Source organism: Thalassophryne amazonica, chromosome 10 (assembly GCF_902500255.1).
Source record: "Thalassophryne amazonica chromosome 10, fThaAma1.1, whole genome shotgun sequence".
Classification (NCBI taxonomy): Eukaryota; Metazoa; Chordata; class Actinopteri; order Batrachoidiformes; family Batrachoididae; genus Thalassophryne; species Thalassophryne amazonica.
This window is the reverse complement of record NC_047112.1, coordinates 84,544,656-84,560,098: the sequence shown is the minus strand read 5'-3', so window position 1 is coordinate 84,560,098 and position 15,443 is coordinate 84,544,656. Positions and strand designations below refer to the sequence as shown.

Genomic DNA, 15,443 nt, shown 5'->3' with positions numbered 1-15,443 from the left:
ATTTATACACCAAACCATAATGCCGCATTGCTTTATTTTCCAAGACCAATTGAGTAGAGTTGAGCTTTGTGGCTCTTCTCTGTTGCTTCTGTACTGGAAGCCATGTAGTAAACTTGCGCCTCCAGCAGGGGCAGGACGCTCAAAGACAGAAGTGCTGACTCATTGTTTGGGTCTGTTGTTGCTTTTGATTCTTTGAGAAGCGATCGTAGTCTTAAAACTCAAAATCAGCTTGTTAGTAGTTGCAAGTGTACCGGAGACAATACTCGGTTACCTGTAACTTCCGATACATGTTTGGGTGGTTTATGCTTTATTGAAGATAACTTTTCAGTTATCTGATTATCAGTTATCGAAGTTAATTTTTGGTTATCTGTGCCCACCACTGGTTATACCATGCTATTATACTTTATACGCTAGTTGTCAGCTTTGTTTGGCCTTGTTGGCTAGCAGGGTACAGTTGGCTAATTTAACTGCAGCTAATCTAGCTATAGTTAGCTTACTTTTGAGAGTTACATTTTTATTTTACATGGTGTAGATTTTTAATGATTCTTCAGTTAATGGGTTCTTTAATAGATATCAACAGATAGTATCTAAGTTTGGGGTTTCCATTAGATAGTATATAGTATGTATTTTGTCTTCCTATAGTAATTTAACAGGTTTCATGTTAGATACCTAAAACATATTAGATCATAGCTTCTGTTTCTATAATAAAATAATCATTTATAGCTTAGCCAACTAGCTATAATTTAATGTAATTTTACTACAAGTCTACAGACTAGGTACACATATACTACAATCTTGTCCTGTATGAATATTTAGATTTTAGAAGCTAATTCCTATAATATTATGAGGTAACTATATTTGTTGTATATGTTGTTTATTACCCTGATTGTGTAAATATCAGTTACATACACATGCTGTCCATTTTCTTGAGCCGCTTAGGTGGGTAGGGAGAGTTCCTATGGGATAAAAAAAAAACTTTTCAACCTACCATCCCTGGTTCTCAAGACCAGGCACCTAAGTGGCTCTACCCTACTCTATTCTACTCTTTTTTCTTCTTTTTTTTAAAGATATACCTAGTATACACTAGTAGAATTCTACCTTAGAACTGGAATTTATTATAGAAAAATATATGGGAGCTGGTTCCTGTGGAACCAGCTCCCAATTCAGATCAGGGAGACAGACACCCACTCTACTTTTAAGATTAGGCTTAAAACTTTCCTTTTTGCTAAAGCTTATAGTTAGGGCTGGATCAGGTGACCCTGAACCATCCCTTAGTTATGCTGCTATAGACGTAGACTGCTGGGGGGTTCCCATGATGCACTGTTTCTTTCTCTTTTGCTCTGTATGCACCACTCTGCATTTAATCATTAGTGATCGATCTCTGCTCCCCTCCACAGCATGTCTTTTTCCTGGTTCTCTCCCTCAGCCCCAACCAGTCCCAGCAGAAGACTGCCCCTCCCTGAGCCTGGTTCTGCTGGAGGTTTCTTCCTGTTAAAAGGGAGTTTTTCCTTCCCACTGTAGCCAAGTGCTTGCTCACAGGGGGTCGTTTTGACCGTTGGGGTTTTACATCATTATTGTATGGCCTTGCCTTACAATATAAAGCGCCTTGGGGCAACTGTTTGTTGTGATTTGGCGCTATATAAAAAAAAAATTGATTGATTGATTGATAGAAGACATACCTTACCTAATTTTCATGGGATCGATTCCAACCTGTGACCTTTCTGTGTGGAGTTTGCATGTTCTCTCCGTGTTTGCGTGGGTTCCCTCCGGGTGCTCCGGCTTCCTCCCACATTTAAAGACATGCAGGTTAGGTGGATTGGAAACTTTAAATTGTCCGTAGGTCTGCGTATGGGTGTTAACGTGTTTGTTCATCTCTATGTGACCCTGGGACAGACTGGCATCCTGTCAAGGGTGTACCCCGCCTCACATATGGAGCTAAATCCAGGCCAAAAGTTTTGTAATTTGAAAATAAAAAAAGATTGAAAAAATAAATTTTTGAACTGAAAATTTAATGTTTGTTCTTGAATTTTATAATCATTTAAAAAGTATTATTAAAATAAAAATAAGTGTAATATATATTTTTCAGTTTAAATATATTTTTGATTCAGCTCTTTTTCAGCTCAAAATGAGCAAATCTTTGCCACAAAAAACAATAAAGTTTATCCGTTTGAACATTAAATATCTTGTCTTTGTGTGTATTCAATTGAATATAGGTTGAAGAGGATTTGCAAATCATTGTATTCTGTTTTTATTTACATTTCACACAATATCCAACTTCATGGAAGTGAGGTTGTACTTGGCAGGGGATTTTTCTCGGAAATTTAGCAAGCGGTGACACCAGATGTGAGGAAGTGACGAGCGACCAAGTAGGGGGTGGCGGAAGGGAGCCCTCTTGCCTGACATGGTGTGGAACTTCTGAAATTTGAGGTCAAATCCTGAGTCTTGGGTCTGTTTTTTGTTACTGGTTTCCCCTTTTAGCTGGAGTACACATGGATGGTGAAGGGAGAACAGGCCATTTATTTTCTTGGCTCTGCTTCTCTCTACAGCCGAGTAGCTGAGTTGTGAGCCTTTGTTCGGCAGTTTCCAGGGCCTCAGTTATGGACAGCTTATTGTAATTCTTATCCATCCAGGACCTGCCCAGTACCACTCACCCCTCCACTTGATCTTTTACCCAGGTGTGTCAAGGATTACTGTGACAGCGGCATATGTGAGCTCATGGTTTCTGTAACGCCGGGAGTCGGGATGATGAGTAGATCAGTGTTCTGACGGGACAATCAGTGAATCATATGATTCATACTCTTGGTTGTGTTGCCATCTGCTTTAGTCTGGCCACAATCTTCAGTTCAGTAGAGTCATGTGTCATAGGTATCATCCGCATGCTTAACACTACTCTCCAACCAGGGTCTGCTCCTTGCATTCAGTCTTATTCTGCTGTAGCTTCTGAATCTCCTATTGATGTTAGAACATCAAGCTACCAGGTGCTTCTTGGTCAGAGTGGAGGTAGGTCTTCTGTTCATCCATAGTTCCCCCATGCGCTGCATGTAACCTCTCCTATTGGGTCTGCTGTCATAGTAGCATTCCATCAGCTCCATGTTGTCAGTCCTTGTCCATGTTCATCTTGTTCCAGCAGCCCATTTCATATCAGTGTGTCCTGGTTCCTCAATAACTGATGCACACCTTGTGTCTCATTCATGTTTTCGAGGTTTGTGGTTTGCGCTGGTTTTTTATACTAACACAAAGAAGACAATTTTGTTTTTTGACGAGACGCAGGTCATTTGTAAAGAATGCCATGCTGCTAAACCTTACACTGGCAGTATGACAATCTTAGGGACTCACTTGAAGAGAAAGCACAGTATCGATACCACTGCAGTTGGTCTCCCCAAATCTGATTCCTCTGAGACAGATTATAAACTGAGCTCCAGCAGAACTGGTGAGAAAAGCATTTCAAAATTACTTTTGTTTGTCTTATGGACATTGAACATGACTCGGTGAGAGTGGTTTGTTTACAGCAGCTACGACTGCCAAATAACAGCTTGCATCTTTCTTTGCACAAGCAATTGTAAAAGTCCTAATTGTGAAAGGTTATTAATATTTGTATTATTCATATTAAATATCTTAATGCTTTCTGCTTCTCACTATTTTATTAGCCTACCTCCCGAAGAGTTCATATTAGTGTCTGTCTGGCAGACAGGAATATGGACATTGCACACTAAGTCACTCACTGAGAGTGATGCTGTCTAAAGGTGCGTTTACACATAGGCAAGACACGTTATGAATGTCATATTTGCGTCATTCTTGGCACATTCCTGACATTCTTAATGTGACTTAACGCATCTGAATAGGTTTCTTAATAGCACGTGTTGGTACATGATATTCGTGATTTTCTTGGAGCATGTTTGTGACTGTCAAAAAATCTTCCACAAAATGTCACGCACACCCTCATGTTCGCCTCATGTCATGGAGGTCGCAACTGAGCATATTGAGCCGTCTTAATGAGTAGTGATCCTTAATAGAGCGTGACAGCGTTCTTTCTGACATGCGCACAATTAAACCCTGCTGCACCACATTCAGTTTGATTGCTGCAGGATGCTGAGGAGGACAGTGACGCCAAGTCGGCTAAAAGTCTTGTTCCAATGCTTCTCAGCGCGCTCCTGCAGGTGTTCCACCTGCTGCTGCTGCTAATGTCTGGGAAAACGAGCGAGACAGAGCCGCGTGGAGCCACACATTTGGCTCTCTCCATCTCCTCCACTGCGCCACTCCATGGCACAGAACCCAACAAGCTAGCAGTCACAAGGTTCTTCTGCTGTGGCTGTTGAGGAAAAACTAGAGTGATCTGAATTGTTCCGCAGCTGACAGTTGGATGAATATGGGTGAGTGTGTGTGGAGACAATTCGCCTCATTCAACGTGACAGAACTTAACGATGCGCTGTTACGCGCAACGCGAAACATTATTCTTGACCGTGCGTAATGGTTACTGATATTCTCCAAGCAACAATGCCATTAATCGTAACACGTGGTAACAGTTGCAGCAGTTTCCTGAGGAACTCTACCTGACGCCTCTGCCTCAAATCCTCACATTCATGATCAGCGGCCAGAATGTATAATTCATGGCATGTCGTGAACTTGCCGTTATGTGTAAATGCAGCATTACTGTTTACTGTAAGGTTTAACTTTTGACAGTGTGATTAAAAACAGGTTCCAATATGAGGCAAGACCAGAGATTCGTTTTCATTAACGTTGAATCTGGTCATTTTGCTGCTTATAGGAGAGAAAACAAATCCTCTGCTTCTAGTGGAATCAGACGAAGAAGAAAATACCATAGTATACTGAATTGAAGCTTCTTATGTTCGAATTACATAAATGTTGGTATAATTTATGTGCAATTGTGTTGAATCGCATCATATTGTACCAATCGCATTGTATGGCATTGTGATGAATAGCCATCAAATACAATTAAAATCGCATAGAATCGGGAAAGGGGTGAAGCATATCGCATCGTGTCATGTATCGCAAGATGTATCGTAATCAATCGTGCAGTGACGAGATTCACAGCCCTACGTGCTCCAGTATTTCCACATAGTGAAACTTTCTTGTCATTTATGTTAGTAACATGAACAGGTTAGCAAGTATTATAGCTAGCTGATGTTAGCTCCTCTCCACCCAACCCTAAAGGTCCACGGTTACTCAGGCAATAATCTTACCAAAGCCACCCATCAAAAACAAAACACGCTGCTCAGTCCACAAAAATATGCTTTAATAAACAACAGTAACCCCTGAACCAACATTGTTTCTTAACAAACCGAAATGGGGCGGTTTTCACCCTAATCCTGGCCAGGTGACGGTCTTGCCCCATGCTCCACGTCTTTGCCCATACATGGGTGTGGTAGTTGAGCCATTTATAGACACAGCATGGCAGCACAGGAAATTAAGAAGTACAAAAGAACAAATGTGAAATATTCTGCTAAATGTGCACTAAAACAATGTTAAACATACCCAATAAGGGGGCCAGTAACCCAAGCTATCACCACACCAAATTTGGTGTCGATAAGGTCAATACTGTAGATCTCTATAGCATTCTCTCTCTCTCCTCTCTCTCTCTCACACACTCACATCTTGTGCAATTATCCTTTCATGCACAAATGTTTACAGGTGTATAATTGTATAATGTAACCCATATGTTAAAGTACTGCATCTCAAACTACAGTATATTAGAGGACCACTAACCAACAATGGGAAATAATGTTGATTTAAAAAGTCAAGCCTGAATAAAAATAAGTGGGACTGAAAATATTTGCCTGCAAGAGGGTTAACTAAAGGAAAGAGTTTCCTGAGTTTGACAAAACAAAGGAAAAGTTCAGTCGATGGTTGATCTGGATTCAAATTGTCCTGAGATCTTGGAACAAATTTGTACCCCTCAAGTACAGATGGCATGTTCTGTTCTTGGGGAGGATGGAACTAAATCTAGCACCAGAGACAGCCAGAAACAGCTCAAAACATAATAGATCATACCAGAGTCTGGCAGGGTCAATACCCCTGCTGCAGCACCAACCTCCACTATTGTGCAGTGCATGTAACCAAAAATTTCTTTTCCAGGAGCCTTTACTCATGTGGGTGAATGTCACAAGGATTAAAGCAAAATAAGAAATTCTGACAACTTTTTTTTCACAGCCAAATCATGAGTTGTTCACCATCTACCTTTTTATAGAACCCTTTCGCAATCGCATCCGAGGATTTAAGGAAAAAAAAAACAGGTGGAGAGAGTTAAAACAGCAAATTGTTCACGTGCTTGAACAAGATTATATTTCACTCACTAACCGTTGTTGCTCTTTTCATCAATATATAGAAAGACTTTAAACCTACACATTATGTAAATACTTCTGGATAACATATTTTAAGGGGACAGCTTTTACTTTATTAAATACCAATTAAAGTCTCTGGCCTGTTGCCAGGATGTGAAATGAGGGGATCTTTTTGGTAAAAGTAGACCCTTTCTCAGCAGGGTGAAAAATTGGGTTTTTGATGGCCAGGGGTGCATTTCGAAGGGTTTTTCATGATTATTTTCTCACCCAATGTCCCCCAGTTTAGTGTACTGCTTAGCGGTGTTGTATTTTGTATTTACCTTTGCTCCATTTTCACCTTTTTCTTTGCCTTTATCCAAAATGTATATCACAGACTACGTTTGTAAGATTACTAACCACAACAGCTTGTAATAATTTTTCATATTTTTGGCTTCCCTCATCCAACTGGCCTGATTTTTAAAGCTAGAACCCCAATCAGACCATGTAATTCCAGAGCTTAGACATTACATTAAAAAATAAGATACTGCTTCACATCTCGCTTTAGTTATTTATTTTTTTTAACCTTTATTTAAGCAGGAAAGTCCCAGTGAGATTTCAAAACCTCTTTTGCAAGGGAGTCATGGGCTCCTGGCCAAGAGGCAGCAAAAATTACACAACAATTTGAATTAAATTCATACAATTAAAAAAAAGTTACAATTTAAGGAAGTGATCTCAAGTGCTTTCAGTCTGGAATTAAAATGCTCAAATAAAATAAGTTCAGTCATTTCCAATCTTTCTGCAAATCCTCAATGTAGACAGAGTAAACAAAAGCCCTTTTGTGCCAGCTTTGTGTAGGCAAATGGAACAGAGAACTACAATTGATCATTTGACACAAAGCGTAAGAATCAGCATGTCTCCGTATGATCAAATTACAGATGTAATAAGGCTAGCAGCCCAAGCATGGCCTTATAAACAAAAATATACCAATGTCCGAACCTCTCTGGTGAACAACAAAGGCTATCCCACTCGAGAATCAGTTCACAATGATTGTTACAAACTGTAAAGCCTTGAACTAACATCAGAGACGCATGATTGATAACATCAATCTTTTGAAGACACTGAGGCTGAGGCATTCATATACAGCAAATCTCTGTAGTCTAAAAGAAGATAAAAATGTTGCTTTGATAAGCCACTTTTTCACATCAAAAGAAAAACAACATTTATTTCAAAAGAAAAAGCTCAATTTGAATGCCTTCACCAAGATTGTCTATTTGTGGCTTGAAGGTGAAGGAGATATCAAGCAACACACCATGGTATTTCTACATGTGAATCACCTCAATGACATTTCCCTCAGTTGGGACATTGTGTGAAATGTAAATAAAAACAGAATACAATGATTGCAAATCCTCTTCAACCTATATTCAACTGACTACACCACAAAGACAAGATATTTAATGTTCAAACTGCTTTCTTGTTTTTGTGCAAATAATTTGCTCATTTTGACATGGACGCCTGCCAACACATTTCAAAAAAAGCTGGGACGGGCAACAAAAGACTGGAAGTTGATGAATGCTCAAAGAACACCTGTTTGGAACATTCCACAGGTGAACAGGTTAACTGGAAACAGGCGAGTGTCATGATTGGGTATAAAAGGAGCATCCCCAAAAGGCTCAGCTGTTCACAAGCAAAGATGGCGCAAGGATCACCACTTTGTGAACAACTGTGTGAAAAAATAGTTAAACAGTTTAAGAACAATGTTTCTCTAGTTCAACTGGAAGGAATTTAGGGATTCCATCATCTACAGTCCTAATATAATCAGAAGATTCAGAGAATCTGGAGAACTTTCTACATGTAAGCGGCAAGACTGAAAACCAACATTGAATGCCCGTGACCGTTGATCCCTCAGGCGACACTGCATTAAAAACTGACATAATTGTGTAAAGGATCTTACCGCGTGGGCTCAGGAACACTTCAGAAAATCATTGACTATGTCTACTTGCCGTTAATATTCAGGTTAAGGTCAATATTCCGGTTTCTGAATTAGGAATAACCTGTTTACATGCTTAAGCAGACAGAGTTACTCCTGTATACATGGTCACTGGTATCATTTGGAATATCCCCATCTAAACAGCGACGCAATGGACATCGTCCAGAAGACCACGGAGAATGTCATGATGCAAATATGGCGTCATTTTCCGTTTCTTTCTTCCTCTTTCTACCCGTCAATAAAAGACATTATATTCATGTCTTCCGTACTAATATAACGATACTCTGTTCATCCTCGCTCCAAAAGTGTGGTGCTGTGCTGCCTGCGTCTGCATTTTGCCATACTTGTTTACCTCTGCTTCTGTGGTGTCCGGTGGGTTGCGCCGCCGCCACATACAAGTAGTTGCTGTCTCCAAAAGATCAAGATCCTTGCGGATGGGACAATGCGCAGAACACAAAATAATGTTCCTTTCTATGGGGATATCCCGATGAGTGTTTATATGACCTGATATTCGGGTTACAAAGGAGTAACCCAGCGGTCATATTCGGGTTTTTACAAACCGGAATATGAGCATATTCGGGTTTTGAAGGTGTTTACATGGCCGTGTGCAAACCGGGTTATTGCTAATATTCCGGTTATGAAAGGGTTATTGGCTGCATGTAAACGTAGTCATTGTCAGTTAACACAGCTCGTCGCTAGATCTACAAGTGCAAGTTAAAACTCTACCATGCAAAGCGAAAGCCATAGATCAACAACATCCAGAAACACAGCTGCCTTTTCTGGGCCCCGAGCTCATTGAAACGGACAGACGCCAAAGTGGAAAAGTGTGCTGTGGTCTGATGAGTCCACATTTCAAACTGTTTTTGGAAATCATGGATGTTAGTCCTCTGGACAAAAGAGGAAAAAGACCATCCAGATTGTTACCAGCGCAAGTTCAAAAGCCAGCATCTGTGATCGTATCGGGGTGTGTTAGTGTCCATGGCACTGACTTACACATCAAATTCCACCATTTGTCAAAAAATTATTAATTGTTTTTGTTTTGTTTTTTTTACATTTTTAAACCCTACTGGGTAGGGGGGAACCTGACTACCTGGAGCGTTAAAGCTCTACACCCCCATCAACTCAATGACTTACATCAGACCTTCCGTATGTTCAGAGACATTCCACAGTAAAAGTGCTCCAGACATCTTAGAGCCTGTCCCAATTGGTAGTGGTTTTAAAAATTCAATCTGATAACTCCAATTTCCTGAGAGCTGAAACATCCTAACCAACCAAGCCACTAAATTATTTCCTTGGCTGTTTTAAAACCCGCATCATAATTCTCTGGAAATACTATCCTTTCCCTCACACATCAGGAGTAAGAAAGGGTATCCATTATGATTTGAATCCAGCGACTTCAAAGCTGATAAATTGTTTTAATTCATAAAACAGATTTTTTTTTTTCTTTAATTAAACATCTTTGGCAAGTGATTGTGGACAGTCAAACATCTATAACCCAACCTATGGTGCTTCTCTCCTAGCTTAGCTTCCATCCCTCCAATAACAGTACTTTTGACAAGTCTGTGGAGATTCTCAGCCATCCAAGTCATGTTATCCAAGTAGGTTGAGTCAGGTCAACTGGATTGATTTCCTTGAAAACATTTAGCTCTTCTTCCAGAAAAGCATCATCAGTTTTAAGTTACAGTTTATTGTCTGTGCCATGATGTCACAAGAGCAAATTTACATGACCATAATAATCAGATAACTGTTAGTTATCCAATAACTGTAATAATCTGATCTCTGGTATTTACATGCACTTCAGTAATCCTATAATCAGAAAAACCTGGTTTATGTGATTTCAGTTCATACAATGGATTTCATTCAAATTGGAGAAAGGAAAGGCAGCTCTTGAAAAGAAAAGAATAAAAGCATATAAGCTTTATAGAGAAAAGCCAGCGCGCTCTCTCCCCGTCTGTTCCTCTCTCACTGTCTCACTTGCTCCATCTCGCTCTCTCTCAGCAAGGAGGTTCACGGAATTGATGTCCTTGTGCACAAAATACGATGCCATGATTTTAGGAAATGCCGGTAAACTTTAATATATACGTCTATAAACTGCAGAGATCACCAAGAATTTGCTCTTTAGAACACTGAAACAACACAGCTTGTGCATCCTGGTACTTTTTTTAGACACACAACGGACTCTCTGAACTTTGTGATCTGATGAAGGACGTTATGAGGCCCGATGAGACGGCAGCTTGCAGGTGAACACTGGAGAGGCGTGTGAAAGATGGAGACTGCTGCAAGCACAGAAGGATTTGAAGACAGATTGCCAAGTTGCCCAACTTTTCCAACAAATAAACACAAACCAGTCTAAGGTTAGCTAATATTAGGCACTCTATCAGCGACTAGTGGGAAAGGACATTTAAATAATTTTCATAGTATTTGAACCACACAGCGGACTAGTGCTGGCTAACACGCTGGTCAGCTAATACAAGCAGTATGTTATACATTTTGGATGTGTCAAGCTCTCTCATCCCCCCCCCCCCCTTCTATGTATCAAGATGGATTGCAACATAATACATCCAGGAAAGAAAAGGTTCATCACATTCATATCAATCCCCTCCATTCGGGGGAGGGAAAGAATTTGCAAATTCAAAGTTATTCTGTTGTATTGTGCCTTTTGATGTCATATTTAATTCATCCATTTTTCAGTGTTGTGGTGTGGCATTTAAAGGGTGTATAAGGGCTAAAATGGATTGCACGTCAGTAAAAACACTATTGCAAAATTCAAGGATTCAAGAAGTTATTTAATATTTTCCTGTTGAGGTAGTGAACAAAGTGAAACAGCAGACATACACAACCACATGAACACATCTGCTTCTCCATCATGTCTGCAGTGAGGGCAAGGAAGCTGACAGCTATGGAAACTCCAGCTGACTTTAGATTAATCTCGGAGAGTTTTCGGAGACTACCACAATGCGAGTATGGGTCCATTTTTCTCTGTTACTGCCAAGATCCTGTTGAGTCCCTCTGCTCCTTCTCTCCCACCAGAAAAAAAAAAAAGCTTTCATCTCCTTGTCAACCCTGACTCGTACACACACACACACACAGTCTGTCCCAAACACTGACTCAGGTGAGACTTGTGTTTCAAAAGATGTTCCACAGCTCACCGCACACTGATTCATTAGTATGAATTAAAGAATTTGCTGGCTGCAGGGTTTATATCCTTTCTGCAATGTTGTGCAAAGTCACCAAACAGAACTTGTAGTTTATACTTCCGACACCCTTCTCCAGTTGTGATTGGTTTCAATTTTTTTGACTGGCTACAGCACTGCTGAGAAGCTGTCGTGGAAGAGTCTCAACTTTTCTCTGGACTTATTCAATTATTTTTTACACCATGAGAGTAACACAATGCTAACAATAACAACAAGAAAATGCTATCAAAGCTAGTGTGGATATCCACGAAATAAAGTGTTTTAGGTACACAGGTAGAAGCAATACATGGTGTGACTTTTAGTCACTGAAGGCAGGTTTTCCCACTTCTGTTCCACCTATTTTATGTCAAGTGACCACAGTACTGTAGTCCACTTTTGTTTGCACCACTTAACTGCGAAAACCCACAAGTGGTCACATTTCAGTGTCCACAAGCCATAAGGGTTCCTGTCAACTATCACTACTGAATGTGTGTAATGTCAGTAATCAAATTAATTCTTAAGATACTACGGCCCCATGATTTGATGAACCAGTCCTTGACATATTGTAATGTACTCTATAGCCTTGTCAAGTACTTACGAGACAGTTTTTTAAATTTTGCCTTTGTACATCACCACAACACAGTTGAAATTAAACAATTAAGATGTGATGGTTGTGCAGGCTTTCAGCTTTAATTCTATGGATGTAACAAAAATACTGCATTAAAGATTTAGGAATTACGGCCACTTTTATACACAATCGCTTCATATTCAGTGCCCAGAAATAGCTGTGCAAATGATTATTGCTCATATTACTGCTCAGATTATTGTTCCTGAATGCATCAGGAAAGAAATGTTTGCTGCTGTCTGTTTGTACTTTAAAGCTGGAAGGGAGCCATGACCCTCCATCCCTCTGGCATAAACACTGTCAACTCTGAAGGGTGTGATTTACCATACCAAACATGTATAGAAAGTCTACAGCATCCAATGGAGGGGAGAACAGAAAAACTAAATTTACATTTTAATGGTAATCAATCAACCAACATTTATTATTAAGCGCTTTACAGCACCAGATGGTGTTTAGGTGCTTAACAGTAAAACACAGATTCACAAAAATAAAACACACATACAAGAAATTTAAAGCAGCACATGTCACCTTCCCACTAGGTGTTAGCCAGTTTAAATAAATAAGTCTTTAACTTAGATTTTAAAAGTGCTAGGTTAGAAATAGTGCGCAAGTTGAGAGGTAGCTGTTCCACAGTTTGGGGCCAGCTACCGAAAAGCGCGATCACCCCAGAATTTATATCTTGACCTCGGAACATCTAAGTAAAGCTGGCCAAATGCCCATAATGATCTACAGTAAGTGCGCAAAATTAAAATTTCAGACAAGTAAGGAGGTGCAAGGCCATAAATAGCTTTAAAAACAAACAAAATCTTAAAATCATTCTAAATGAACTGGACGCCAGTGGAAGAGTACAGGACAGACGTAATATGCTCACATCTAAAAGTGTTTGTTAAAAGACAAGCAGCAGCATTCTGCACCAATCTGAGACGTGCATGAGAAGACTGAATAATGCCAGTACAAAGTGCATTACAATAATCACGTCTCGAGCTGATGAACGCATGAATGGCCGTCTCAAGATCACGTCAACTGAGGAAGTGCTTTATTTTAGCCAGAAGATGAAGCTGGAAAAAACCAAAACACTTGCTTTGACAACAGAGTTTATCTGCTGATCAAACCTCAAACAGCTGTCAAACATCACTCCCAAATTCTTGACAGCTGGTTTTACATAATTAGCCAGAGCACCAAAGTTTGGTGTTACCGCATTCGGTATACAAGAACACTCCAACACAATGATCTCAGTTTTTCCATCATTCATGTAGAGAAAGTTTTGGGACAGCCGCTGCTTTACATTGCAAATACAATTAAATGATGATGCTAAAGCATTGTTCCCATTAGTCCTCATAGCCAGACAGATTTGCAGATCATCCACATAGCAATGAAGGGACAGGTTGTGCTGAGCTATAATTGACCCCAATTGCAGAATATACAAAGAAACTAGAATAGGCCCAAGAATAGAACCCTGTGGCACTCCACAACACAAGGGAGCAGCTGATGAGGAGAGGTCACCAATCATAACAGAAAAACTCCTTTCAGCCAAATATGATCTAAACTACCAGGAAACAAGTACTGTGTGATCCACAGTATCAAAAGCTGCTGTGAGGTCCAACAGAACCAGCACAGCAGGATTCCCTGCATCCACCGATAAAGTGATGTCATTATGAACTTTTAAAAGTGCAGACTCAGTGTTGTGCCGCGATCTAAAAGTGGATTGGAATTTTTCAAAGATGTGACTGTCTTCTAAAAATGACTAACGGTATAAAGACAACCTTTTGTAAAACCTTAGACAGAAATGGCAGATGTGACCAGTGTTGCGTATCGAGAACCGGTTCTTTTCGGGTATTGTTAGAAATGAGTCGATCCACCGCCACCGATAGCCTTTTTGCTTAACGATTCCCTTATCGGTCCTCATAGTGGCCATGTTTTTGAGGGCATTTGTCAGGAAAATGATCATTTCTCTACACTGATTACAGACCCTGCAGTGGGTCTAATCAACTGCTTCTGCAGCGTGACTCCACTTTGAAGGCGTGAACCAATGAGCAGTGCTTCGATCTGCTGGCTCGTGGTTTGAGTTGCTGCTCTTCAGAAGCGGCAAGTCCGCTTCTTAACCTCTCTCAAAGCCATTAAAATATGTCAATCATGAGTCACTTTTGTGTGGATTAACGTCACTAACTGGGACTCTTGTTGTAGTCAAGAAATGAGAATCGTCCTCTGTTCCGCTGGCACAGTTCCAAACACTGTGCGGCTCTCTGCGAGTCAAGTCAGAGTCTGGTCGGAATTAATAACTTCAAAACAAATTGCCGCTTTAAATAAAAATGGCACCTCTTCCAAAGCTGTAATACAGAAACTACAATCAACTCAAATGTTTTTTCCTCCCCTGCATTGTTATGAATTACATCCTGACGTCCTGCACAGCCAGCTGCAAGAGCTCAGCTAAGATGTATGGAAAGACACTCATGCCAATAATGTCTGAAAGGAAATGCTTTTGACAAAAACTACAGATTTTATTTTTATTTATGTCCAGAGATCAAGGATCCACCATGTAGAGTTGATTATGTCCAGAGTTTAAGGATCCAGTGACCAATTTCATATTTATTTACTGGAAGACTCAATCTGTTCCTTCATCCCTTTGAAGCATCCTTTATTTTCAAAATCTCCTGACTCAAGTGTTTGAATTATGACCAGTTCCAGCAAAATAAAAGGTAATTCATTATATGGCACCTCACTTGCAATGCACAGGCATATGCACATCACTGTGCTGCACTAATAAGTACTGGTACTTGCACCTCACTGCAATGCACAGGCATATGCACATTCACTGTGCTGCACTAATAATGTACTGTACTTGTGTCAGAATGATTAAAACAGGAATGTGCAATGTGAAAAAGGTGAAGGTGCACTGTTGATTTGCTGACATTGAAAGTGCTGAAGAAAATGGTGCGTGACATCCATTCTCATCTTGTGCACGTGCATTTCTTTTAAATGCACTTTGAGCTCCACACCACAAAGCATATAAAAAAATATATATAGTGGTGGAGATGCTTTGTGGTGATCAACCATAACTTACTCTGGCAAACAAGCTACTTGGATTCTTCCTTAGCACTTTGCACAAAAAAAAAAAAAAAAAATCAGTCTGCTTTCACTGGCGCAGTCACCTCAGTCGCAGCATACTTGAATTTATTTATTTTTTAATCAAACAGATTTCTTTAGAGGTTGCTTGGTTTTTTATGGCCCTGTCACACCTTGACTATTTAGCCAGAGTATGCCAATTGTATTAAAAAACACTGGCATGAGTCCATGTGAAGGGTAAGTTTTTTAGAATTTAAGACCATGTTGAAGCTCGCTGATGTACGTCCTAATAAGCTGAGCTCCTCAGAAAATTTTAG

The 15,443-nt window shown here is 40.0% G+C and overlaps 1 protein-coding gene across 1 annotated transcript in view; it reads right to left on the bottom strand.

Annotated features, from left to right (window-relative positions):
- Positions 1 to 15,443, bottom strand: part of ralgps2 (Ral GEF with PH domain and SH3 binding motif 2) — a 286,105-nt gene that overhangs the window by 182,034 nt on the left and 88,628 nt on the right. The gene's annotated exons all lie outside the window — the stretch shown is intronic.